We start from the raw sequence: 27,028 nt of genomic DNA, 5'->3' as shown, positions 1-27,028 counted from the left end.
GGGCTGGGCCAGCGAGTCATCAATGTATATTTGACGACCCTGTACACACGCAGATCCACCCATACTCATAAACTCTGAAGCCGTTGCGGTATTATATGCATCGCCGCAAGCCAGCGCGGCCCGCGGTGTCCGCGCGAGTGTTTGCCGACCGGCGGGCTTTTCTCCTGATGGCGGAAGGCTAAAGATGCGGGTGTCTAAAGACGAGTGATCTGTCTTTACCGCGGTTAATCAACCTTTCGCAGAAACACTCCTTTTTAAGCCTAAAGGGTTCGCTGTCGACCTATGTGCCCTTACAAAAAAAGAGTCTATAGACTGTCTATAGACTTTGTAGACTCTATTGCGTTCTTATACACATTCCCTTTTGTCTGTTCATTGTCTATAGACTATCTGTAAACAGAAGTATCCTAAAGGTGTATGGCCATAAATATGTAGATTGTCTATAGACTGTGTATAGAATTTGTATTGCCTATAGACTAGTTTTATAGGATTTGTCTATAGGAAGTCTATAGGCTGTATAGACAAATGTCTATGGATAGTATATAGACGTTTTTGTGAGGTTAGAGGGGCACCTGTAAGGACCCCTGCAGCTCCACATCTCTGGAGCTTAAGATGTGCCGCGAGTACCTCACTGTCCCAACAGCGAAGTGAGTCCTTTAGGCCGGACACTTTTGAGAAAGACTGCACTTGCTCGTCCCGGTATGTGAAAGGAGAAACTTCATTACCATGAAGCCAATGACTGCTTACACTCCAAGTGCAGGACCAAGAAGCATAATCTTTGTTTTCCAACGAACAGCTCTGGTCATAACTACCTTGATGCCAATTAAGGTCAACGCAGAGGTAAAAATCTCCCAACGCTGCGCGCTCACCCGAGGCGAGCAGATGGCAGCGATAGACCTCACTCGTTAGAGGTAAACGCGAGCACCGGCGATAAGAAAAAAAGTTTCCCGAACGGAATTCCCTGTGAAAATTTCAATAATTGTCCCTTCATGGAATGCCTACGTGTTCGTGTCCGTTGACAGACTACGCTAACCTAAGCCTGGTACCCGACGGTTCCCTAAGCTGACGTTTCATAATAACATTCGCGACGCTAGCTGTTAGCGACCCCCAAGCGGCATTCGCTTCACGGATCTTCTTAGGGAACTGTCTCGTACACGACTCAGATAGCGCAGTTCGCGCTCATCCGGAAGGTCCGTTCACGAAACGAATAGACTTCTTTCCTCGAAGGCATCGCTTGGATCGATATGAAATCAATGTAATTGCATGCGCCAGCATTGTTAGTTATGCGAAATTTCTGGTTAATACAAGCGGTGCCCTCCCATAATTACATAGTATAATGCCAGCTTTGCAGCAGCCGATCAAGAGAATGTCTCCATCCCGCCCTGTGACACGACCGCCATTTAGTGGGAGGAACTGAACTGCAACACGAGATCACAGGAGCGGCAGTCGCAAGCGAGCGTGCGTAGCTCAACGATGCAATAGGACGAAGGCCCGCGTCAGCAGACAGTCGACGTATACGAAGAAAATGGCCATCTGGGAAGACTGTTCCGCATCGATCGATGAATCGATGCGCACTAATCGTTGCTACAACGTCGTTTGCAAAGAGTACTTAACGGTCGCCTTGCACGCGATTCATGATAGACAATCGCTTCTAGGGAGGAAAGTTGGTCCTGATGAATCGTATCTACTAGGAACTGCCGGCGCTTACACAGGAAAACACGCAGGGCTAGTAAGAGTGCGCAAGATAGTGCGCCCCATCTTCAGCCTTCCTTCTTGTTTCTTATTTTTTGTGCTTCCCTAAGCGTTGCAGGTAAGTTTCCATTCATGATATTAGTTTAGTTAGCTGGCCGTAGTTTTCTATTATAGAGTGAGCGCCCACAGTAACTACCACTAACCTGCTCAAGCGTTCGACGATCACACAGGGACAAAGCGAATGCGATGAAATCGCCCATTCCTCGGGTTGTGCCTCATGGCCCGCTCTTTTCCAAGCGCATTTCTTATATATTTTTTTATTTTTAGTTAACACGGCATCAAAGACACGACGGCTGCGCTGGAGAAGCTACAGCTAAAATGGCGAGGTTGCAGCACTCACAGCACCATTCATAAGCGGCAGCGCCCCGGCACCTCGCCATCAGTGCCGGCAGATCTTCATCGTCCAGGCGCAACCTAAGACCAGTCATGGATAACGTGTGCAAGGCTGGGCGCTGCTTTCCTGCTCGAGCTTATCTCAGGGGACGCGCTTCGCTGCGCTTGAGATGCTGGGATGAGCGTCCTCTTGCACGCAGCCGTGTGCATGCGGGCTCGGCCCCGATGGCACAAGAACGTATGCCACTCTCTCTCTCTTGGCTGACTGTTTATGCTCCGTTTGCCACTTTGTGTTTCTCTTTCATTGGCCTGAACATGCTCTCGCATGATATTTCGGCGGGGACTTCCTCAACATTGCCTCCGTTGTTATCTTTGTAGCTGTCGAGGTTCGTCCTTTGTGCAACAAGCGAGGGGCAACAATGAATGGAAGCGCAACTAGGTGGTAACTGAGGTTAATCTGCAATGTCCGACGTATCCCATATACGGAGAGTAGAAGTGTCAGCAGTCTTCACCTATGCTCATTTAAGTACCAAATCATTGCAGTATTACCAACCACTGTTTCCCAAAACATCTTTCCACGTGTGAGCTGCATACATGCATACGACTCGCTGCAAGATCACTAGCTGCAAAAGGCTAAACCTTCTGGCAAAGCAACCCAAAATATAAAGCCTCGTATACTACTACATCACAAGGAAAGGAAGGATTTGAATGTTGCCACTTATTTAGCGTGTATGGCTGAGTAATGTGCACACATACTCTCTTCACAGGCACGGCCGTGTCGTAGGACGCTGGCGGTTATATACGGGATTCGCAAGCAGAGAGCTATCGTCAGAGAGCCCAAGCCGCCAAACGAAGAAGCCCAGTCGCTGCTGCAGTCGAACAAACGCGTCTCCACGTAACTTGACATACTCACATCCGCGGCTACAATGTCATGTCGTTGGACGTCACCGCATTTCTCCATTGTGTGCCAGCCGGCACGGCCGCAGTTGACTTTTGTAACAACAATGTCGAGCGGTAACTCACCCAGTATGAAGGAGCTTCGCGGCGAAAAGAGCCACGAAGACTGACAAAACACCGAGGCAGGCGCGCCTGAGCCCTGCCTTGGCGTAACAGCAGAGAGCAACGCGAGGCGAGGAAGACGCGGGGCCTCTCCGTCAGCGAGCGCCGCTGCGCGGTGTCAGCTAGGCCCGCCGTTCTCATCACTTTAGCGCCTGCACCCGCATGAGCTTCCCCGCTCCCTCATTGACGACGGCCCGCAAGCGCCGCAGGCCTATAAGCGGGGAGAAGAAGGCCGGCAATGCGAGAAGCCAGATTAGCGCGTCTTCTCCCAGGAGCCACCACGCGTCAGCTTTGGCTCTCTGGGCTGCGTCAGCAGAGGAGAAGCAGAAGTAGGCCCACGGAAACACCGCCACCGACTATACTGCTCTCTCTCTCTCTCTCTCTCTCTCTCTCTCTCTCTCTCTCTCTCTCTCTCTCTCTCTCTCCTCTCTCTCTCGTCTCTCTCTCTCTCTCTCTCTCTCTCGCGGAGAAGCAAAATCAACGCTAAGGAAGAAAAAGAGCACGTAATAGACGCCGAAGAAGCAGAGAGAAACACACGGGGAGCGAGAAGCCTGTGGCACGTATAAAGCCGAGAGTGGCCGCTACCAGACAGCCAGACAGATCCGCTCCATCCGAACCCGATTCTCGGCACAAGGCAATCATCGCCAAGCGAGGGCCATTTAAAGCGACCGCGCTGACAGCTCAATAAGCGAGCGGCACGCGGGAAAAGATGCGCGCAGAGTGGTCTCCCTCTCATTTCTTTTTTTGTTCAGGCTGTACGCTCCACTGCGTGCTGCTACACACGTCCTTACCGCTGCTGGTGAGGAGAGTAACGCCGCGCACGCGCGACCAACAAAGGAACAAACCAACGAAAAAAATAAAGAAAAATGAGAGGGAACGATCGAAAACGAGAGGAAAAAAAAAAGCGGCCGTTGGTTCATTGAGAAAGCGATAGCGTCCCCCACCCCCGTGGCCGCTGCGGCAGTGCTGTCCCGAGCGTCGGCTACGGTGCTTGCTTCTCCAGACATATTCCCGGAAATAATATCTTGCAGCCAGAGGTGCACTTCCGCCTGCGATGCCGGAAGCATTGCAAAGGAGAAAATGGACGCACCAGAGCGTGTATGCGCTATGGAGTACTGCGTTCCCGGCTGGTGGCATCTCAAGCCGTTCTCCGTTTATTCCTATAGCCTCGCTAGCAACAGGCCACTACGGCGAAAACCTTCGGTCGGCTGTCGGAGGCACGAAATGCCGGCAAAGAATTCGCAGAGGCTGATAAAAGCCACCGCCGCACGGGAGCGCTCGCGTTCCCGCATCTAGACGCACTTACTGCTCCGCACTTCAGTTGGTAGATTGCGCTTAACCATCTGTCTTCGCTGTGTCCGCGTCAATCCGAGCAGCGCCGCTCTAGTAATAATACTAACGCCACTGCTGGGAAGTAAAAAGAGAGGAAAAACGGGACGATAACGAAGCATATGCGAAGGCTGTGCAGAAGGCTGTTGCAGGTAGCGCAGCTTCGCTAGCTACCAGCAAAATGCCTGTTGAGATCGAGATACCACCTCCGACGGCTCTCCGCTAACGCTTCAAGTAACGCTTCGACGACCATCTAGGTCACGCGACTGGCGCGGCAGTAATATTAACTAGCCACTCGAAAATAAAAAAAAAAGGCCATTGATTGTTATCGCGCTTTCCCGTCTGAACAGGGCCTCTGCCAACCGCTGTGAAGACCAAGGAACTTTCCCGCGAAGTCATTTTTGCTGTCGTTTTATTCTTGTAGCGAGACTTGTCCCCACCGCCTACACTCGCTGTCCTGTTTTCTTTAAATTTACTTTTTCAGAGTCTCTCCCCCCCTTTCCCATTGCGTGTCCCCAAGCGAGGCACTGTGTCCTGCTGTTTTCAGGAATTCCCGGTGTTTGTCTCACCAAAAAGCGTGCAGCACTGATGAAGCTGCGGGACACACTCTGCCAATCATGGGCCGAACCGAGAAAAACCTCTTCGCACGGACACGTATACAAGCCAACATGCTAGCGAAATCGCACCTGATTGGCCAAACCCGCTAGTTAACGGTGCTGACGTCAAGGCGTCGAACTATCGCGATCGTTTCTAAAGTGCGAAACGCCTTCGCGAAGTCGACGTTTGGGTAGCAGACGCTGACTTCAGCGTCCAGAGTACTGCACGGTTTTCACTGAGATACGAAGGTAGTTAAGCAGTCCCACGCCGCCAACCATTACGCCCGCGCTTCGCCGCCGGTCTCCGCCAGGCGATGCCCCGCGACCGGTGTGGACGTAAAAGAACCGCGCACGAGCAAAAGAACCCAGACAGGACAGGTCGATGTACCTCACCTCGGTAGTTCACCGCAGCGTTGCCAATGCTGGCAAGAGGTGCCATATTTCTGACTGGGCCGGCTGCGTGTTTGCGTAGCCTATAAAGTACAGTACTTTTTGTATCGATACGGTATTACAGAAGTACATTATACTAAAACACGGTTCACAGAGTTCGTAACAAAGGGTCGTACACAACGTTCCCATAACTTGAGCCAAACGACGTGTCAAAAGGGAACGACGACGCCTGAACAATCGCCTGCGACAATATGTGGACCTCGTAAAGTCAACATCAGGAGCCGTATTCCGTAAGCTGTCCATTTTGTATTGGCCACTTCGCGTCCATTCGGTCATCTGGCACTGGTCACTCACATACACCCGTGGCTCACAAGCGTCGGCGTGAAGCGACCTCCCCTCCACCCCCCCCCCCCCCCCCCCCCCCCCCCCCCCCATAGGGTGTTGGCGATGAACCTCACCATTGCCACGCAAGCCAATGGTGAAATGCATCGCAGCACTCTATCAACAGCACGCGACCGGATCTGACCACTGGTCCGGACGTGACCGGACCTGACCGACGGAGAGGTCCAGTCGCCAACCACCCAATTGCCGGGTCGCTTTCCACAGACGCTTGAAACCACGGGTATATCTGAGTGACCAACGGCAGAGCATCAAATGGACGCGAAATGGACAATAAAAAATGCACAGCTTATATAGAATACGGCCCCATATCTGCCTTTTGACGCATTGAACGTTTACACATGTCAAGTCCAGCTTTCTCGGGCAGAAATTTTGAAAATTGGAAAATTGTAAGACACTGTTATGGAAATACTGAAGGTAATGGTCCATTATTTTGATATGTAGCAATATATTTCTTTTTAAAGCGTTTCCGGCGATCGCATCGTACAGTTAAGACTGCCATAGAAAACCAATGGTGAAAGCTGTTGACGATCGCAAAAACGTTAATAAAAAAAAATGCAAGCCTGCCGTCGGGGTGATCTGCGGATATATTGGTTATTAGAGTGAACTCTTACGTGATATGAAAAAAAATTGCGCTCATAAACGGTTTCCCGCTCAAAAATGCTTTTGTCCAGAATTGCAGGGTATGATTTACTTTGGGCCGGACGTGGCCAAAAGCAGCGACAGCGAACCCTGTACGCAATAATCATAGAAGGAGTGCCTGCCGTCCGTTAGAATGACAGCAAGGAAGAAGAGGCGCCGCCGTTAAATCATTCGGGAAATGAAATCCTACACTATCGCGAGCCACCATCACTGCGACGAGGAGGTAGCGTCTCATCCGCGAATTTATCCGAGAAATGCTCGCGTAATAATCACTCTCCCCGCTATTTACCCGTTATTTACAACGCTCTTTGCGTTTCGAACGACGCATTTCGAGGCAGATTACAGCCTCTTGCATCGACTCGCCAAGATATTGCAGCTAGAGCACGTCGCGTCGACGGCGAGGCGCTGTAGGAAGAATCCTTAAGCGCAGAACTCGCTGGTCGAGCAGGGCGGCAGCTTTCCACGGCAGTGCACGGAACTGTCGAGACGAAACACGCACAGAGCTGGGCGGCGGCGAGAGAGTCCGAGCATTTCTCGCGGCTTGTGGGCGACTATTCCCCGCAGGCGCATTATGCAAAGCAGTCGGGGCGTTTTTCGCGCCTTGAATCACGCTTGGCCAGCAGGCTTGCGCGCACAGCGCCACGCAGACACGTGCCAGCAATTGGAAAAAGAAGAAGGGGGGGAGGGCGTGTAGATGAGGGAATAAGCGCGAAAACGCGCATACGCGCGCGCCGGCCAAAGATGAGAGCGGCGGCGCGTATCCGCGATTTAGCGAGCGGCGTTCTCAAGCGCCCACGCAAGCTTGTATATAGCGAGCTAGCCAGGATGAACTGACGATGAGGGAAGCCGGCCGGTTCTGGCAACTCGGCGAGTTTTTGTTTTCCCTTACTATCTTCCTTTATAGTCCTCTCACTCAGCAAGGTACAGGAAGCCGGGTGGAGTGGATGCATAGAGATAAAAACGCGCGTCGAGGCAGTGAAAGCACTGCCGTGGGTTTGTTCCGTCCATTTGTTCCCGCAATTTCCACTCGATAGCATACGACATGCTTCGAGAGTGCGTTAAGTGAAATGTGTTTTTGAGATTCGATGCGAGTATACGTCAATGCATGTCACGGCGCATTTTCGGTAGTTCAGGTCTACCTTGAGGTAGCAACTTACACGGACTGATATCACTGAATATGGCACTGACCAATAGAGAGAAGGTCGGAGTGTGCGGGTTGGATTACAATAAGGCTTTTCGTCGCTTTGAACTGATACAGAATAAACTTACTCTCAATAAAAACTGGCAGGACTGGTCCCAGCCGAGCTATACGCGAAGCTTGTAGGCTTTGCTGCTAATGGGACCCCAGTCAAATGGGAATTCCCAGCTTTTTCATATTTTTTTTTCTGGGAGGGGTGGAATTTCCGCCTACAAAAAAAAAGCAAGACGTACGTGACAGATTCATTAAATCCGTCCGCCAGACTACCTGCGAGCTATGCCTACGTTTAGTGTCTAGGCTGATGATGATGATAATGATCGGTGTCTAGAATTGCAGTCTGTTTTGCAAGCAGCATGTGGAGCGGTAACCTGACACTGTAAATACGAATTATTCTAATAGAAGCAGGGCATGTTTGCCCGAGCCCCGGGGTAGATTTCACTAAAAATACGGAACAATTACCGTTGGCGTCGGAAGCCGGCTCCTTCTTCAAAACGTGAAGTTCTTGCGGTTCAAGGATTTTAACTGAGATTTCAATCTCCCCTAATTCTGACCTAAATGCCTCTGGTGTTGCGCCTAAAAGTCTCCGTTCAATGCTAACTAAATCAAGTTACTACGCTTGAGGTGGGAGCATGCCTCCATTGTCAGTAGTAAGCATTCCATATACATAGCGATCGAAATCCACACCGGGACTTGGGCAGCATACCATGCCTCTAAAAGGGAGCGTGCTAGAGGACTGTTTACTCCCTTTATACTGCTTTGTAGGATAATTCATATGTATGCAGTGAAAATGCTGCACTTTTGAAGGAGTATAGACACCTAATTTTAGTGGCATGTATTCTTTTCTACAATGATGCGGAAGACGCTATTACGCATGAAGCATCATGCGATATTCGCCTACGGCCACTAGACCATTTATAATCGAATTCTTTTCTGTCATGCTGTTTCTGTTTCCGTTTCAACAGCCGAACAATGGCTGTGACGTCAAAGAGCGCTTTTGTGTCACGTGAGGAATGGAAAAACGTCCATATAATTTCTGCCTCATCATTTTAATTTACTGCAGCGCTGAAGCCAGCCTTCCTCAAGAGCCGGAATGACAACGAATGTGAAAACAGCGATTATATTGCAGTTTTTTCATGCCTCACGCTACCTGGAAGTACACGCTGATGTCAAGGTACTCATTCGGCTGTTGAAACCGAAACCGAAACAACACGAGAAAGAAATGCGATTATGAATTACTTAGCGGTCGTAGGAAAATACCAGGTGGTAATCCATGTACAATAATGCCTTACGTAACATTAAAGACAAGAAAACACGCACCCAACGGTTAGGTGCCTATACTCCTTTAAGTGTCGTTAGCGACGAACGCTATAGAAACATATCATGAAGCAAGAGAATAAAGTATGTGACTCAGTTAACGGCTGAAGCCACTTCGATGCGAAAGGTCTGCAAACGTGAATGAAGAAGCAACGACTACCAAGTGCAATCAGATTACGCCAAGGTAGGCAATAATATTTACCTCCAAGCCAGGACTCTTTCTGGTTTTTATTAAAACTAAGCCGCGCTTAAAAGCTGACCCGCTCTGGGCAGGAATAAAGCTGTTGGTATTATAGCTGAAAGACTGACTGGAATTCATTACCTAAGAACATAATCCCCCGAACTTTCAACAAACGCAATTGCAACCGACCGCATTGATATCCGAATTTAATGACAGTAACGCTGTTCGTTTTGCTTTTTCGCTTAGCCTGGACTGCGTATGTTCAGTGAGTGGAATTTATTTTCTTTTAACTCGATAGCGTTAAAGGCCCCGTTTCGCAGAAAATAAACAGGGTGGTGTAGGGTGGCTCAGGCAGCCACCTCCGGAGAATCAACCTAGGTGGGCAAGCTAGGTCACGTAACGTTAAGTCTTCACAACCTAACCACCGGACTGTAGCAAACTAACCGCCCTGGCAGGTAAGTTAAATTAATGGTTGATTGACAGTTCCTCGGGAAGATTAACTTGGGTCGCACAAGACCCACCGGTGGCAGCACCTGCCATCACAGGGCAGTGGCACATCCCCTAACCGCTGCACCATGGCCTGAGGAATGGTATGAGGACGCCCAGGGACACATGAGTGTAATGTTTAGAATGACCAATTCTGCATATATATATGCATTAACTCATTAACGCTACCGCGTCATATCCTTAAGACAGAGCTTATAAGTGTCTCCTCCATTTTTTTTTTGTGAGTTGTAATCTGCTGTCGTAATTTGCAACCATTAACAATCGCTAATTTTTTCTTGGTTATTTGGCATTTAATGTACTTTTCTGATTGTACGTTACTCCATCTCGAACTCTGCTCCTATAGGTAGGTAGGCAGTAGAGTGAGGCCTAAGAAGAGAGACCTCACCCGTACCACTAAACTATCACTGGTAAATAAGCGCTAAGCGGTTAAGAAACTCTCCGAGTAAAGCAGAAGGGAGAAAGTCCACACCGGCTTTCTCACGCGCCAATGTTCTGGGCGCACGACGGCTTACGCACGCTCGGCAGAAGCCTCTCAATCAGCGTTACCGCCGGGGCTAAACGTGAAGCATCGCCTCTGTCGCGCTTCTGCCCACCGCTAACTAGACGACAACGGGCTGGTAAGGAACCGTGCCAGCGGAGTCACCGGCCACGAAGGAGAATGCAGTGCACTCGGCCGCCGAGCCAGTGACTGACGGCAGGCCAGACAATCGCCCCGGCTGACGGGGAGACGGAGTGCACCTCGGCGTTACTGCGCGCGCTGGGCAGAGAGAGAGAGAGGGAGCTGCGGGCGCCGCCGCCATACGTCTTGATCAGGGAACAAAGCCTGTCAGCGGAAGAATGGCATAGCATAAGACAAAGCGAGCACAGCCTCTGCGGCGATGACAAGAAGCCTTGACACGCGGAGCGGCCGTATAGTCGAGGTGCCTAGTCAAAACACACCGCGCGGAGCCGCCCTTTCTAGTCTTCTTGACGAGCCGGTGTCCCGCAGATGTCCCCTATAGCTCTTGGAAAGTACCGGGCCCATACATCCATAGGAACGTCGTCAACAAGGTTAATAGTTCCAGTCCTTAGAAGCAAGAAAACTACAACGAGGTCTTGCGTTGAAACGAAGGGAAGGACCTCGACAAGTGACAATAGAAACACGAGGGAACTGTGGCTTACCGGACGGCGTCCCTGTAGCGCAGACGACGGGCGCGGACCGGAAGCAGTCGCGTCGCTAGCGGGGATGCGGCAGGTGGCTGCGGTGACACAGGTGGCGAGAAGCCAAGTTGTTGTTGCACGTGCTCGACCTGCAAAATGAACCGTCCATGATATCGCTCAGCTGCCGCACAGGCTGATACTAAAGTAGCGAGGCTAAAAACAATGCCTTATACGTTAGACTTGCACACTCTTATTCTTAAACGTCCGTGCAGACTTCGGCACATTGTTAAATATTATAAACTTGCGTATAAACTTCATGCTTTCTTTTATTAATACAGAAGTACTCCACGAATAAATAGGAGGGCATCTATGCCCTCCAACCCCCTCCCCCTTTTCCCTTTTCTCCTCTTTTTTTCCCCCGTTATCTGACATTATCTGTCCCGCTAGCTATATCGCTTCACCTCATGAGGATGTTCAATGGCGCAGATATGGCGCAGGTTAATGGGAGCCCCTTAATGAGAATAACTGCAAGCGAAGCGGTAAGAATGAGGGATGCGGAAAAACTGCAATGGTTTTCTTATACAGATTCCAGCGGGAAGCCGCTATGAGAAGGTAAGCGCACGAAAACAATGCTTAAATTTTTACTTTAGTCAATAGATGAACAGAATACCCTCCGTAACGAATCGAACAAGTAAAAAACGCTTATTATGCGTTGGTTTTTATTAACAGGCGAGAACATGGAGAATTACTGAAGCGCTCCCAATCCGTAACACATACCTTTAGAACGCACCCTCAACACGTAGACAATAAAGAAATATAAATAAATACAATAAAAAGATAAAGGACACGAAAAAGACTTGTTCATTCAAACAAGCAGACGCGAGACCAAAATAAAGCGCCCGCCACAATGATCCTGCGTTCGCGCCCTGCCGCGGTGGCTCAGTGGTTAGGGCGCTCGACTACTGATCCGGAGTTCCCGGGTTCGAACCCGACCGCGGCGGCTGCGTTTTTATGGAGGAAAAACGCTAAGGCGCCCGTGTGCTGTGCGATGTCAGTGCACGTTAAAGATCCCCAGGTGGTCGAAATTATTCCGGAGCCCTCCACTACGGACCTATTTGTTCCTCTCTTCTTTCACTCCCTCCTTTATCCCTTCCCTTACGGCGCGGTTCAGGTGTCCAACGATATATGAGACAGATACTGCGCCATTTCCTTTCCACCAAAAACCAATTATTATTATTATTATTATTATTATTATTATTAATATTATTATTATTATTCCTCAAAGTGACCTTAGTATACGGGTACGTTTTGAGTTCGCCACCGACCAAAGCTTTTTCCTTAACGCTTGTGTGTCCAAGATAAATCCATCCCTCTCCTTGTCCGAATGTAGACGGGGAGAGTGAAAGCGGCAATAAAGAACTGGCGAAGCAAACAGTAAAGAATTTGATTAGCTCTGTTCAGTGCAATATTATCGGTGGTATCGTCAAAATTAATCTCGGGACAATAATTCTGCCTGGGCCCTTTTCGTCATCCGCTGTGTCTTCCTAGCGCGTCATATTAAAGTGGCCGCAAAATCAATACAGCTTCAGCCTTATGGACAAGTACGCGAATAAAATGTAAAATGACACTGCTTCTGCAGAGACCAGTGAATAAATGACACTGAATTGAGCCTCCCAGCATAGTTTTGATTCTGACCGGCAATGTTTAACTCTCAGTGTACGGGGACCTGTCTCGGCACTATTTTCCTTATTTATTTTACAGCCCATCCTAACGAACGCAAGGAGACTTGAATGCTAGAAGAGCACAAAAGGCAAGGGACGACAGAGAAAAGCAGTATATAATAGTAATACGGGCAGCAGAAGATAATGTAGTCCACATTGTTCTTTCCTCTTATTTGGCAATACAGAGCGCTGATTAAATCAATAACGCTAGCCAGGTCTCCCGCCAGACTAAGATACGGTTCGGAAGTACAAGCATTTTACTGATATTGCTATGCATGCTCGAGAGTCACGCGTCCGATCAGAAGACAGAAAAGGAAGCTAGCAGCAATATATTACTCCTCAATCTCTCATTTTCCTTGTGAGAATATTCCGTTGCTGAGAATACAAAGGACGGGTAATCATGCAGCGCAGGAGAATGGCATAGTTCATTTTGTTTTGTCGTTATACCTTATTCGGAATATGAAGTGATTAAGAACAACCCGTGTCACTCATTGCGGAAGGTTGATACAGCTGTGGGGCTCAAAACAATGTAATCAGCACACATCTGAGAAATGAAAAAAAAAACAGCTTATGCAGAATCAGAGCAATACAGAGAGTCCAGATGGGAATACGGAAATTCGTACGAAGGACAAGTGCGGATACTCAAAAACAACAAAAAACAAAAATGCGATACCACAAGGAGCTGAATTTCTCCGTTCCCTGGCACCATAGTGTCATTGTAGTCGCCGCGGCACACAACAGCCCGGATTAGTCATCACTGTCCCAACACGTTCACAAAATCAAGTTAATTAGTACGAACCGCAGCATCCGCAGGCTCGCAGCGCGTTCTTTTGTCTTGAGCCCAACTGCAATTGTTTGATACTCTTGTACCGCGTACTCCTCCACTGAGAAGGAACGGGAGCAGCAAAAGATAAGAGAAAGAAGCGCGAGAGACGATAATGAACAGGACGCGACAGGGACGGCAGCAATATCGACTGCGGCGACTGAGAATACGGGAGACGCCACTTCTCTCCATAAAACGGACGCCCGCGGAGCTTGCGCGGAGACAGAGCCACCCAGAACCCGCAGAGAAAGCAGAGGGTAGTGGCAAGACAGCGACGTTTCTCAGCGGGGCGTCCAATGCCGCGGCGACGGCGGGGCTCACAGCGAGGGAAAGAAAGAACGAAGGGCTCCTCCGCCGATCCGGCGCTCGGCCGTGCGAGTCACGTCGACCAGGTTGGCCTTGAGCGCTCCCCAGGCGCGTCTCAGAACGCGGCCAAAAAGGCTTTCCGGCGGCCCTGTTTTCGCTCGGCGTAGCGCGCACGGACTGCGAGAAAGGCTCCAGGGAAGAGGAAAGAGCGGCTGAGCTGCGGAGGCGACAGTGTCTCGCCATAGCATCGCCGCCTCCGAATCCCGGGTCCGCGAGACGGGCTCACGTCCTTGCCGCCGTTGCAGCGTGGGCGAAGGGAAGCCGGGCCTCGAGGATTTGGGAACGGGCGAAGTCCCTGCCGCGGACGTGCGGAACGTGTTGATGATCAGGCATGGTGGAACGGAGCGCAATGTGAAGCTACGGGCGTGCTCGCTGAGGAACGTGAATAGAACGCGTCGCCGTCCTTGTACGATACGCTGTTCTGCGCACGTGCGAGACCATGTAGCGGGCGTGCCTATTTCTGCTAGCTGGCCCGAAAGCTCTCGTTCATCAGTCACGGCGGCGCGTGTATATGGGTCTGCGTGTTGCCAATACACGGAAACACCGAAAGTCGATCTGTTTTGGTCCTTTCATTTTCGGAGGACAATGCACACCAGTGACACCGCACAAGGCAAGGGGCAACAGTGAATGTCACGGGCAAAAACACTCATCTCTCGGCTGCAACGTTTTATTAGAAAAGTGAACATGCTGGTCATATGAACACTAGAGAAAATGAACATGTAAAGAAAAAAAACAAACAAACCAGCGATTGCCACACGCGAGCACGAGGGGACCGAAAACCCAATAAAGAAACGGGCACATACGGACTCTGCAGCTCAATACCACGAGTTGGGCAAGATTTTTTCAGCAAAAGACCTCTTCTTACTATGTCTGAGACCGCGCTCCACCAAATTCCATGCTATCATTGCTTTTTTTTTTTTCTGCGCTGCGGGTGCGAGCAATCAGTCGCGGCGCTGTTCTTCTTCATGTCACTTTATTATTATTTTATTATTGAACATCATGTTGTTTTCACTGTTTATTTTACCGCGATTTTCTGTGCTGTTTCTTAATTTGTGTACGGCGCTCAACTACTCAAACCCCAGTGTGGACTTGCAGTAAAGATTGATTGCTTCGATTGAACTGAACGATGTTTGTGTCGTCACCTTCATGACCGTGATAATCACCACCATAGACTTGCGTCAACAAAACCAAGCTTTTCGCACTACTAATCCATAAGGCGATCACCGGCGAACAAAGCCCCGTTTCTCGCACAAGCTTTTCCCTGCCAGCGTACCATCCCTCCTCCTCATCTTCCTGAACCCCTCCACCGTAGTACGCATACAAGCAGGCCGTCGATGCCCTCGCCTCTCCTCTTCTGTCGCTGGGGCATCTCGTTATCTTAGCGGCCGCGATCGACGCCGAAGCGCAGAGGAACTCGGGAACGAACGACTCGAGTGGAGAAAGTCCCAATCACCGGGGAAACGAGCGGTTAAGGAACGCCGAAGAACCCCGCACACGCACGCACACACACAGGGGCGCTCAGGCGCCCGGGGAACGACGACCTCCCCTCTTCGGCGCCTTGCTGCAGCGCTGCTGCTGCCCCGATTCGGTCGATTTCGAAAGCCAATCATCTCGGCCGCGAATCAATGCGCAGGAGGCCAGTGGCCGCCACGCACAAACAACCCGCTCCTGCCGACGAGACGCCGAGGGAGAGAGAGATGAGGAGAGGAAGTAGATGCAGGAGGAATGATGGAAGGTCTACCGGAGGAATGGCCCCCCACAAAGAGGAGCCCAGCACTGGGGCGCTGCTGCACGCAGGTCGGGGCAAATTGAGTGGGCTCATAAAGGGTGATTGAGAAGAACAAAGGAAGCGAACAACGAGGAGGGGCCCCAAACGGCCGTGTGCTGCTGTTCCACGTCGTTTCGCGGTGCAGAAGGCGGTCAGGTGCGGCCCTACACTTTACCGCGGTGCACTTGGGGTTGCGCAAACTGTGCGAGACTAACGGTACTGATTTCGGTGGACGGGTGCGCCGGTCTGCAAAACTAGGCAAGTTTGCGCCACTGGTTTTCGCGCGGCTGAGGTAACCAGACGCAGTGCGTATCCAGATACGCACCCATCAAGGCGACATCCTCTCCTCTCCACCTAAATTTAGTCGCGCCCTGCGTCAGCCCCTGTCCCCGCAGATTTTCTTCATTTCATTTTCCCTACTCCCTACCTACAGTTCCCTGCTACGTTTTCTATCCATTGGAATCCACCCTGCCAGCCTAACGGATCATAAGTTCATGGTACAGGGAGGGTAGGTGGATGTGTTTCTCGACAACACAAAGTAAATAGGGGGGGGGGGGGGGGGGGGGGGGGTCTCCGGGTGCTTGCCAACATTTCTAAAAGAGGACTTGCCTTCGTCTAAGAGACCATAGCCTATCTGCCTCCCTAAGGCCTGGATGTCCAAGCCCACTTTCACACTCATACTAAAATCCCTGCTGTTCCGTTCCGTGATTTTATTTAGCTCCAACTCTTACGCACGTCAGCCTGTTCCAGAAGTCGGCAAGACAGCGAGTGAATAAACAGCTATTACATCGCAGTCTTAATATGCATCATGCTTACTCAAACCTCCTTGTGACGTCACAGCAACCATTAGACTGCTGGAACAGAGAACGTCGGTGCACGTACCCCTTGAAAACTACCAGGACTGTCCAAAATAGTAGAGATAAAACAAGACCTCAAGAATCAAAAGCCGGAAGACTTTAAGAGCGTACTGAAAGCGGCTACAGCAGAAAGCCCCCCGACAAAAGCCGCAAGCAAGAAACACATCCACTACTGCTTTGTTTTAGCTGGACATCTTTGCGCCTAACAACAGTACGGAAATAGAAACCACAAAGGCGCCCACTGCTAGCACTGCCGGGAAGGCGACAAAAGATTTACATTTATGCGGCAGGCGCGCAAGCGAGTGAACGGTCTGGCGTCTGCGCTCGGAGTGCAACGGAGCGACGCGGAACGACCCCGTCTGCGCTTGCAACGTGCACAGGAGTCGCCGAACACACAGAAGATGCAGCGAAGAAAAAAAAAACGCCTGAAAGCTTCCAGCTCGCCAGCGAGGCTGCTGTCTGCGCTGCTACCGCACTAGACTGCTGCCCAAATACCGTGCATCATGGTCGAGGCTAGGTCTGGCGCGACTCTTACCTGACGACTGTCTGTACCGTAAAGACATTGCTTGTATGTCGTATATGTATATCGGTTGTTATTTACCGTACAAACAATGCGTGTACAGTGCAATACTAATCGTCTCTAGGCGGTATATTAAAGCAGGCCGCACAAAATCCGAGCGATGTCATTGAGGCTAGGTGTCGTGTCACGCTTAGAAAACGCTCGAAAGTGTACAAACAGTCGCTGAGTGTTGTCTCTGTAGGAAATGTCAGCAGACACAGACACAGATTTGTACAGATCGCCGACGAACTAGTTGCAAGCGTGGTAACCGGACGTCGGATTCGCAAAGCTCTTTGAACTTACCTAAGAACAATTCGAGGTTGGACGGGGCCTAGCTTTTCATACAACCTGAAAGTCGTGATTCACGAGTGCACGGGGGCCAGCCAATCGCGCAGCGTTCATCCCTGTGTGCAGCAGCTATGCGAACTACAAACAAAACTGCCCGAGAACATGTACGCAGCTTGCGCAATGCTGCACGGATTTACGGACACAAACAAAGAGACGCTAGCTCAAAGAAAAATAAAAGCGGTGCAGACGCGGCGTGGTTGTTCGTCGGCGGGGCAGTAGAAGCCCAGCGCGCAATGGGCTGCTGCAGCTAGGACGACGTCGACGACAGAGCGGAGTCGACGGGCCGAAGCGGCCGCCCGGGTCGCGTAAACAGAGCGCTGGCGCACGCCGGCACAAAACGCAAACAGCGTTCTCGCGAACGAAGTAACCACGGCCCGCGGCGAATAACGGCGCGGGTGCCCGCGCCGTTGACCGAGAGCTGCAAGAAGACGCATGTGCGAGAGAGGAGTCGCGCTAAACGGAGCTGACGTCCGGCTGTTAGTTAGGGTGCGCGCGCGCGAGAGAGAGAGAGAGAGAGAGAGAGAGACGATAAGCAGTTTTAGTATAGCGTACAAGTGCTTACGTACGCTAAAGCTGCACGCAAGCACTTCAGGGGACGTTACGCTGTGTCACACTGGCGCTTTTAGTTTGACGTATGCAAACACGAACGCAAACCGCAGTAACGACTTCTGGTGTCGAAATAAGAAAGTATTTTCTGCCTTATTTAGTTGTTTTTTTTTACACGTAAGCCACGGCCAGCTAAGTCGTACCGGGACGGTAGCCAGTTCAGTTAAGCTGTGTTCGCGCGTTGCCCTCCCGCGTTGCCCTCAGTCATCCAGGAACACAAACCGCAGACGAGGAGTGGGCTTTCTCTGCGCTGTTGTCACGTTACGTAGGCTGCAATCTTGTAAAGGCGGAACTGACATTAAGCGGAGTGTCGGCCGACGGAAACACCAACCAGGCCTGCTGCTACTCCGCATGCGGGAAAGGGAAGGGAAGGAAAGGGAGAGGTAAGGTGCAAATGGGAGGTCCTGATGTCTTATTACAATGAGATGTCCACGCACCCACTGACTGGCACTCGCCTCTCGCGGGAGATTCTAATGCACAGAACACGCAGTTCTTGTCCTGTACACACACAAACGAACATCACTAACACATGGCTCAAAGATGGGCTTCCTTCCATACATAGACAACTTAGCCAATTAAACTTAGCAAAAAAGCGTTCTCCAAAGTGAGTAGCACGTCGAATGTTCCGCGCGGTGCATGTGAAGAGAACGGGTGTGGGCAAGACAGCCGTAAGCGCGTACGTAAGCTATGCGAAACACTCAAACCCTTCCATAGAAGAAGCGAGCAACAGACGGCCTAGAATATAAAAACAAATAAAAGGTCAGTGCCAAGCCATTCAGTCGGTGAAAGCTGCGTAAGCGCCCGCCACTCCATACTTAGCCTGGCTGGTTGCAGCGCTGTGAGAGAACAACGCAACCTAACAGTACGTCAAAGCATCACGCGCTTACGGTTTAGGTTTGTGCCAAACGAAGCGCTAATATTCGATTCAATGTTTTCGGCGAGTGTAGCTCAATTTTTTCCTCTCCGTCGCGTGCATGTGCGCGCGTCTATAAGTTTATTGCGTTTTTTTATTTTTGTTTTTAATCCTGACTCGCATCCTGATTTTTGTTTTCTTTTTTTATCCTGAATGGTACATCGCAGATAGCGGTCTCGAAGTGCGTCCTTTCATGATGGTACGCTTGATAATCTAACCTCAATTTATTCAACAAGGTGCCCATTCACAATTAGCTCAAATAGCTTTATTATAATAAACGGCAGACAGAATAATAATAAAGATATATGCGAATGTTTACAGTCTTATCGAAGTACCGTGGAGCCCCTCCCTAAATATGAACCCTGAGAGCAGTTCGGCATGGATTAATGTGCAGGTAAGCAAAGTGCGCGAGCGATTTCATTCATCAACTGCTGTCAAGCCAGACAAACGCGGTCGCTAAGAGAGGCGCGAAACGCCCGCTTTCGAGCTATCGTACAAGTGTGTGGCCGTAGCCTGAATGGCCACACACAATAATCGAAACTAAGGTGCTTAATTCGAGAAGAAGAAAATGTGAGGAAAGCAAGCAAGACAGGAAAGCCGCAAATACAGATGCGCTTTCAGAACAAGCGACCTGAACTGAACAGAACAGAACTGAAGGATGGGTACGATCTGCCTTTAGTTGCTTATAACTTCGCTCCTGAACGATCCAAGAAAAATCTATGTATAATACACCGATTCTTCAGCTTCTTTACCAATGTTCCTGTCGTCCTTTTCGCCGACTTAAAGCGCGACGACAGGAATTGTGTGCAGTAGTTGCAAACCGAAGACTAGATTCGAAAAGAATTACATTTGACCCTCGTTATAACGAAGTTAACGGTGTCCGGCGATTACTTCGTTACAGCCGTACCTTCTTCAAGCCCGTGTAGACCGGGGTTCCAAGGGGAATCATCATTCCTTCGTTATATCCAATATTTCGTTACAAACCGTTTCGTTTTAACGAGGTTGGCCATATATATTTCGTTTAGACCAAATTTAGACATCTCAGCACTACTCCATGCGCACGAAAAAGGGATGTTTTAAGCTAGCTCGCAAAACGTACACATATTTCTGGAGGCGCGGCTAACATGGGCCCTCGTCATAACTTAGTCAACGAGGCTTCGAAAGTATTGCGCGTAAGCAATTTGTCAATAAAAACCGTCCGCCGCCGCGGTGGCTGAGTGGTTATGGCGCTCGGCTGCTGGCCCGAAAAGACGCGGGTTCGATCTCGGCCGCGGCGGTCGAATTTCGATGGAGGCGAAATTCTAGAGGCCCGTGTGCTGTGCGATGCCAGTGCACGTTAAAGAACCTCAGGTGGTCGAAATCTCCGGAGCCCTTCACTACGGCGTCTCTCATAGCCTGAGTCGCTTTGGGACGTTAAACCCCCATAAACCATAAACACTGCCCTGTGGCAAACACGGCGACAGTGCTGTGCGCACGCGTAGTACTACGAATACCAGGGGTGAGGGGAGTGCAGCTATTTCGCAGCATAAGGTTATAATTGTTATTATTACACTCCTTCCTTCGTTATACCCATTATTTCTTTATAAACCGTTTCATGCTATCGAGGTTCGACTGTACTCAAATCGAATAAAACTGGAACAAGGAGAGTAATGCTAACATATACACAATGATATCCTCTCCTCTCACCACGCTCCCTTCCTCCTCCGCGCACAAGAGTCGGCGGCCTTCCTCTCCGTTTGCGGGGAACGTACCTCCCGAGAGCCAGCCAGCGGCCGCCGTCGGCAGCCCGAGGGAGAGCGGAGGGGGTGTCGGCAGGCCCGCAGCACGCGGCAGGCCTCGGGGCCGTTATAAACAGCTCTCTAACGAGGACTCTCATCTACGCGTTAATTAACAGTAGCGCGCGATAGTGCAGAGATTCCGCACTCGGCAACCGCCCCCCCCCCCCCCCCCTTCCCAGTCCCATCCTTCTTTTTTCCTCTGCCTCCCGTTTAGGCCGTTTGTTTAGGCGAGCCATGTGTGACATTGCATGCAGCTCACCGATCGCCTTTTTCCTGCCACAGCCATTTATCCTTTTTTTATTATATCTGCGTATATTTTAGTTTCATCACGCGAGCATACGAAGGTCGCGTGGTGCGACTCAGAGACCGAAAGCAGAGTCAATCCCGGCTGTAAGACTTCCGCACACGAATAAAACGCAATGTTCCTGGTGAGACAGTCGATCATTACTTCCGGTGGCAGTTCCCTGTTGTTGAATAGGTCGGCGAACCCGAATTGGTTTTCTGCTAGATTACCTAAAGCTCGAGAGAAAAAAAAAAACTATCTCAAGCAGCATTTCTTTATCATCTCATCTAGGCATAACACATAAATGACGTCGTTTTCATGGGGCCAAACCGATAAAACTTTGCGGTGTTTGTGCGTTTTCCTTTCTCTTTCGTTCTCTAATCAAGAGAAACATTGAATATGAATTTCGTCCCGCAGAGCCGGAAGACCGTGCTAAAAATCAAGCTTCCAAGGGGGACTAAACTATTTGAATGGATATGAACCTAGATAAGATGCACTAAACTTCATTTTTTATTGCTCCAAACACAACCGGGCCGACAGAAGTCACAAGCCGCGTAGCTCGCGCACGTCAAGCCGATAAGACCCTTACGCAATCGCGCAAAGTCAACGAGACTTGCGAAGATTAAACGGCAAACTTTTCGTCCAAAGCTAAAAATTCTACACGTCGGCGTGGACAGCCATGCTCGGCGCAAAAAGAGCAGGAAGAACAGAGTTCGCTCGGAAAAGAAGACAAACTGCCGGCGATCCATCGCGAAAGAGGAACCGGCCTAATAAGGCGGCTCGGGGTTAGAAAAGCGCCCGTAATATATGGCTACGCTGAAAACAACGACATTCGGACAGCTACTACAGCGCCCGGTCCGCAGGAAACGAGAGCCTGTGTACGCCGGAAGCGGGCACGGGCCGCTGGCTGGGAAGAGGGGGGGGGGGGGGGGGGCGGACCCGACGAAATCCATATCTATCCGTTCATAAATACAAGTATAGCGCGGCTATAAAATTTCCCCCTTTCGAAATTGTCAGATGAACTCAGTCATTTTATTGCCAGCTTTCGGGGCGCCGAGGCTTTCGAAACGGGACTGCAGTCACCAGCGGTGGAAAGCCGTAAAGCGGAAGACGACGAAAGGAACGAACGCAGAGCAGGAGGATGAAGAGGAAAGAGGAGGACAGCTGGTGAGACGTACACAAATGGGAGGGAAAGAAGGAAAAAGAAAGGAGAAAGCCAGACAAGAACTGTAGAGATGGAGATAAAGAGGGGGAGGGGGAAAGCAAGGGGGCAAGGCAGGAGAAGTGCACAGTGAGCTAGAAGGAGGAGGGGAGAGAGAGAGAAGCGAAAGCATAGCGACTGCAGCCGCGCCCCCGCCGCCCCGCGCCAACTCGTCGGATCCATAAGCGCACGATATTGGGGCCAATACGTCAGGATTCGCATTTCATAAACGTCAGGGCCCAACGGGAAAAACATCCGTCATCCAGGGCCACCTCCCCCTCCGTTCGCGCGCACCGCCGTTAGGCCTGTCTGCGCACGGCTAGCTAGCTGGTCGGCCGAGCGAGAACACGGCTTGGAGGAAGGTAGCGGGGGGAGGGGGAGAGGTACGAAGAAGAGGGGGAGTGAGTGAAACCGAGGCAGCCAACGAAGACGGCAGGAAGCACTTGGAAGTACTACTGAGCTGGGGTTGGTTTGGGGGGGGGGGGGGGGGGGGGGGCTGAGCGAGAACGCTTAACGCTCTGCTGCGTCTGCGACGGCTCTCCCGTTCTCCTACGGCTCCTGCTGGTGCAGCGACGACGAGGACGTCCGCGATGAGACGTACGTCGAAGTCGGCGGAGCAAGTCGCCTTATTGGGACGAAGAAGAGGCAGCGCGGGAGGGGTTGAACTTAGCTGCGAACGGCGGTGGCCGCTGGTGGAAGCTGCGCACTGTACTGCACACAAGAGCAGCGCGCAAGAAGAGAGAAGATTCAAGACCACGCACGCACGATGTTTTCCGCGTGCGCGCGCTGCACCGGCTTGGCGCGGGAAGGGTACGCGAGCGTGTGCGGCAGCCAGAGCGGCCGCGTGCGTGACGGATGGCTGCTGCTAGCGCGTCGGGATGCGTCTTATTTTTTTCCGCAAAAAGGGAGAAACAAAACTAAAGAAACAAGAAAAAATGCATGGGGTCTCTTGTTGAGGCGCCTCTTCCTCCCCCGTGTCGGGCCTCCCAGAGCGCCGTCACTCCTTTCACGTCATGGATGCCCCGAGATGAAAGTTTCGCTTCAGCGTTCATCTCTCCTGATTGTTTTCGGTTTTTTTCCTTCCCTTTCAGTTTCTGGTGCCGGGATTCCGAGCTGTTGGCTGGAAGCCTGTTCCGGTAGGTGCTCCATCCCTACAGAAACTAGACGGTATGGGCGGGTATCATTCGTGGCTGGAGCAAAATAGCGGCGGAAGGAGATTGGCGGACGCCGGCGAAGAGCTGCCTCTCACGAAAAACGCGCGTGTTTCTGAGCTTTCTCTTCCTCCTCTTCACTTGATTGCGCAACTTAGTTATGTGCAGCGCTGGTTACGATGCCCGTCTGGAGCGGTGGCGTAGAGAACATACAACTCGACTGCCTCTAAGAGGTAGTAGCCACGCCAAAAGAGAGGGCGAATGAATTTTGGATGCGTGCAGTATTTGTGAGCTCGCTATGCTTCACGAAAATTGCTTCAGTCGCGTGCAAGCGGTCAGCTCTTAAAACCGGGTGCTGCCAAAGCAAAGCCAGTGCAGCACCACACTATAAAACTTCGCTTGCTCGGAACACAAGAAGTAACGCACAGCTAGCGAGGTTCAGCTCACTTTCCCGTTGATATAATACCATGTATTTGGTAGTGTTTGTAACAATCGCAAGAGCAAAACTGGGGGCAACGCACGTTAGTATAAAACGCTCTTAAATAGTTCATCTTAATCACCGACGCACTGTCACTCGCCCCTGACGCCGTTCACTTTCACAAATTTCACAGGCTCGGTAACCGACGCGAACGGACCGGCCCGGAAGGTGATCAAAAATACAGGCGTTCCATTCAGTTTATCCAATATCACCTGAATGCACAACTGCTGAGCTGGCCGTAGCAGAGATTCCATACCGAAACTGCAAACAAATGAAACAGCCAAATAAAACGTGGACGTCACGTAAGCCATTTACCACCTCGGTACACACCGGAACTTTTTATCATGTGAAGAAACTTTGCTAGGAATTTACGGCGGGAACTCGATTCCCATTATGGCTTGCGTGGCCAAATAATAAGCGAAGCTGTTAGCGCATAGCATATGAAGCGCGCCATCCACGATGACTCCTCAGCGTCACACAAGCAAGATTAGCAGAACAAAGGGTACCCCGAGCGCAGTCGTGCACCCATCGACTGCCATTTCCATCCAGCCGAATAATCGCCTTACCCAGCGCCAGCGCGACAGAAGTTTCGTTGGACGCGCATTAAACAGCATCGACTTAGCCAACCGCGTCACGTACAACAACAGAACGCCCCTCCCCTTCGCTTAGCACTATTAAAACTTCCAAAACAGCCGAGCCACCGGCGCCAGGCAGCGCTGCAGCACCCACCGCAGTAGCGCGGAGCATTACGCGTGCACGCGAAAGCCCCGCTGTGGCGTCGAATCGGGCCAGAGAATCCCACGCCAGCCGAATCGAACGCCGGCTTGTCAACTGATAAGCCGTCCCCGTCGGGTGGGCGCTTTCCCACCAGCCGGATTCGCATGCGGAACGTCGGACAGACCGCAACTCATTACAAAGGGCGGCGGAGCTTACGCAAGGATAAGAGCGCGTCGCTCAAAGCAAAACACAGCGCGCACGCTATGGGGGACGTAGTGCACGGGGCGATTGAACGGGGATTTCAATCTAGCCGGCATCGAAGGAGCAGCAACATCTGCAAGGAGCGCAAGGCTCTAAACCAAATGATGAAAAAAAAAAAGACAATAGAGAGAAGTTACCGATGGCGAACGGACAACGGTAAAGGAATAGCGAAAGAAAAGTTACGCGACGAGTGAGAAAAGGGAAACCACACGTTCATAGCTTTTAGCGAACCACAGACACATATGGGAGCGGCGAGGCATCGAGCGAGGAGAAGCCGATACGGCGGCTCCTAATTCGAATCACGGCAGAAAGACGAAGGCGAGGACATGCGCGTACTACACGCCGTGCGAGGCGCACGGGCGCGCTGGCGTCCCATCCCCCCAGAGGGCATTCGCAGCGCTCGCCGTCATTAATTCGTCGGCGGCGCTTAACCCTCGCCGCATCGGCTACCCCTCCCACACACACACACACACACACAAACTCAGCGCGCACTCCGAAATGACGACCCCTTTCCCGCAGCGCTCGCGACGTCGACGTTCGAAGAAGAGAGGAAGGGGAGAAAAGAGGGCCTCCGACAAAGAGGCATTGTTTGCGGTAAGTGTTTTGTTTGCCTGATGGATTGACTCGGTTTCCTCCCGGGGCTGCTCGTGCCCTCCTCCTCCTCTGTTCTCCCCGGCCGGTTCCAGTTAGTTCGTCCGTTCGTTCGTTCGTTCGTTCGTTGCGCCCACCAACGCCGGCGGCTCCGAGGCGCGCGAGGCACACGGGCAAGGCGGTGAGGAGAGCCCCCCGCTGTCTCCTCCTGGGCCCGCCCGCGGTCCGAATAGCGGCGCTGGGGCGATAATGAACGAGCCGGGCAGACAATGAAGGCGGCCCTATTCTCCTCTCTTCTTTCTGTCTTCTTCCTCCCGGCTCGAACTAGCGTTGCGACGGCGGATGTGCCTCACTCGGCCCTCTTTTAACCGCGGGTCAAGAGGTCGCGTAGGCGAAGGGCGTGCCGTCCACTCTTGCTTCCTGGCTTGACGACGCTTCGAACGGTCCCGTGGGACGCGTCGCCGGTGTAGCGGCGCCTTTAAAGGCTGGAAGCGCTTGCTGAGCGGAAAGAAAAGGGAAAGGCTTGTGGTGTCTGCTTCTGAGTGTTTTTTTTTTTCCTAATCCAAGCTGGACTTCGTCGTACGTATAGTTAACCCCGGTCAAAGGGAGAGCAAAGTGGGTCCTAAACGAAGCACGTAAACAAAAAGTGCCGGATTCAATTCCTCGCACACCTTTCCCTGCGGGGATCTGTTAATTAAATCTATAATCAATAAAACAAAATTCATACGCTATGCAGACATGTCTGGCAACGTTTGCGAGTGAATTCCCGCTGGCATCACCCCAGACAGCTAAAAGCCTTTTACAGCTCGTGTCAGCAGCAACACAGACCATGAACCTGATAAGTCGGTCACCCGTCGACGTTAGATGCGATGCCACTCGCGCCGTCAGCGCAATATTTCTCTGCGGCGTTACCTTCCTGACCTCTGTCGGGGGCTCTCTCAACCAGACTCGTTTTACGTATACGTGTGAACAATTTATTAGTTCAATTCGTCCTAAAGCGGAGAGCATTAGCTTCTTCGATCCCATTAAACCGCCTTGAAGGCATTTTTACCGCGAAGGTGTTGTTTATGCACACGGCGCGCAAGTGGTAAGCATGCGATTCGACGTGCTATTCAAAATTCGGTTTTGGTGAAGTCCACTTTTATCTTTCCATTGAGCAATAGTATTTTGTCGCACTCTGATTCTCTCAGTTGCCTAAGTACATGCAACGAATGCCTTCCACGTGGAATTGAAGTCATGCGTATGAAGATCAATCAATGTCAAGGAGCTTTTGCAAAAGCAAAGGTAGAAAGGTGTCGAGAGGCCATCGCAATTTCTCAGAACAATGACCTGCCACGTTAATTAAGTACAGGGCCATTGCACAACGGCACGACGTCATTGTAAGCGTGTCTGCATCGAACGTTTTTTAAGTCTCGTCGAAGAGCTTCAAGGGGGCAAGTGCTTCATCACGTCCCGTACGCGCCATGTTTACAAGGCCCCGAAAGCAGCGGCACGCCGAAGAGGCACCGGTAACCACGAATTTTCTAATCAGGCGGCGAGTTTCGAAATTCCTCTATAAAAAAAAAAAACGAAAACCGAAAGCAAAAGATAGGAATGAACTCAAATGCTCGTCGTAAATCAAGGACAGGACGCCGCATGCAGCAAACCATAGATTACGAAACGACCCAGACAACACTCCTTCATTCACTCTTAATCACGCGCAGAGATCGCGCTCCATACAGAGGGCATCCCTCCTTCTTCGCACTCCCCTTGCATTCTTCTCTCTTTTGC

At 51.1% G+C, this 27,028-nt stretch overlaps 1 protein-coding gene across 2 annotated transcripts in view; it reads right to left on the bottom strand.

Moving 5' to 3' along the window:
• The window catches only part of LOC144128833 (uncharacterized), a 265,849-nt gene that overhangs the window by 191,064 nt on the left and 47,757 nt on the right, over positions 1 to 27,028 (bottom strand). For both annotated transcript variants that reach the window (XM_077662584.1, XM_077662586.1), the window contains exon 2: positions 10,859 to 10,986. The gene's annotated coding sequence lies outside the window, so the exon portion shown is untranslated. The remainder of the gene's footprint in view (positions 1 to 10,858; positions 10,987 to 27,028) is intronic.

The sequence above is a fragment of the Amblyomma americanum genome, chromosome 4 (assembly GCF_052857255.1).
Source record: "Amblyomma americanum isolate KBUSLIRL-KWMA chromosome 4, ASM5285725v1, whole genome shotgun sequence".
Classification (NCBI taxonomy): domain Eukaryota; kingdom Metazoa; phylum Arthropoda; class Arachnida; order Ixodida; family Ixodidae; genus Amblyomma; species Amblyomma americanum.
Note: the sequence above shows the minus strand (reverse complement) of the source record. Positions and strands in the feature narration are given on the sequence as shown.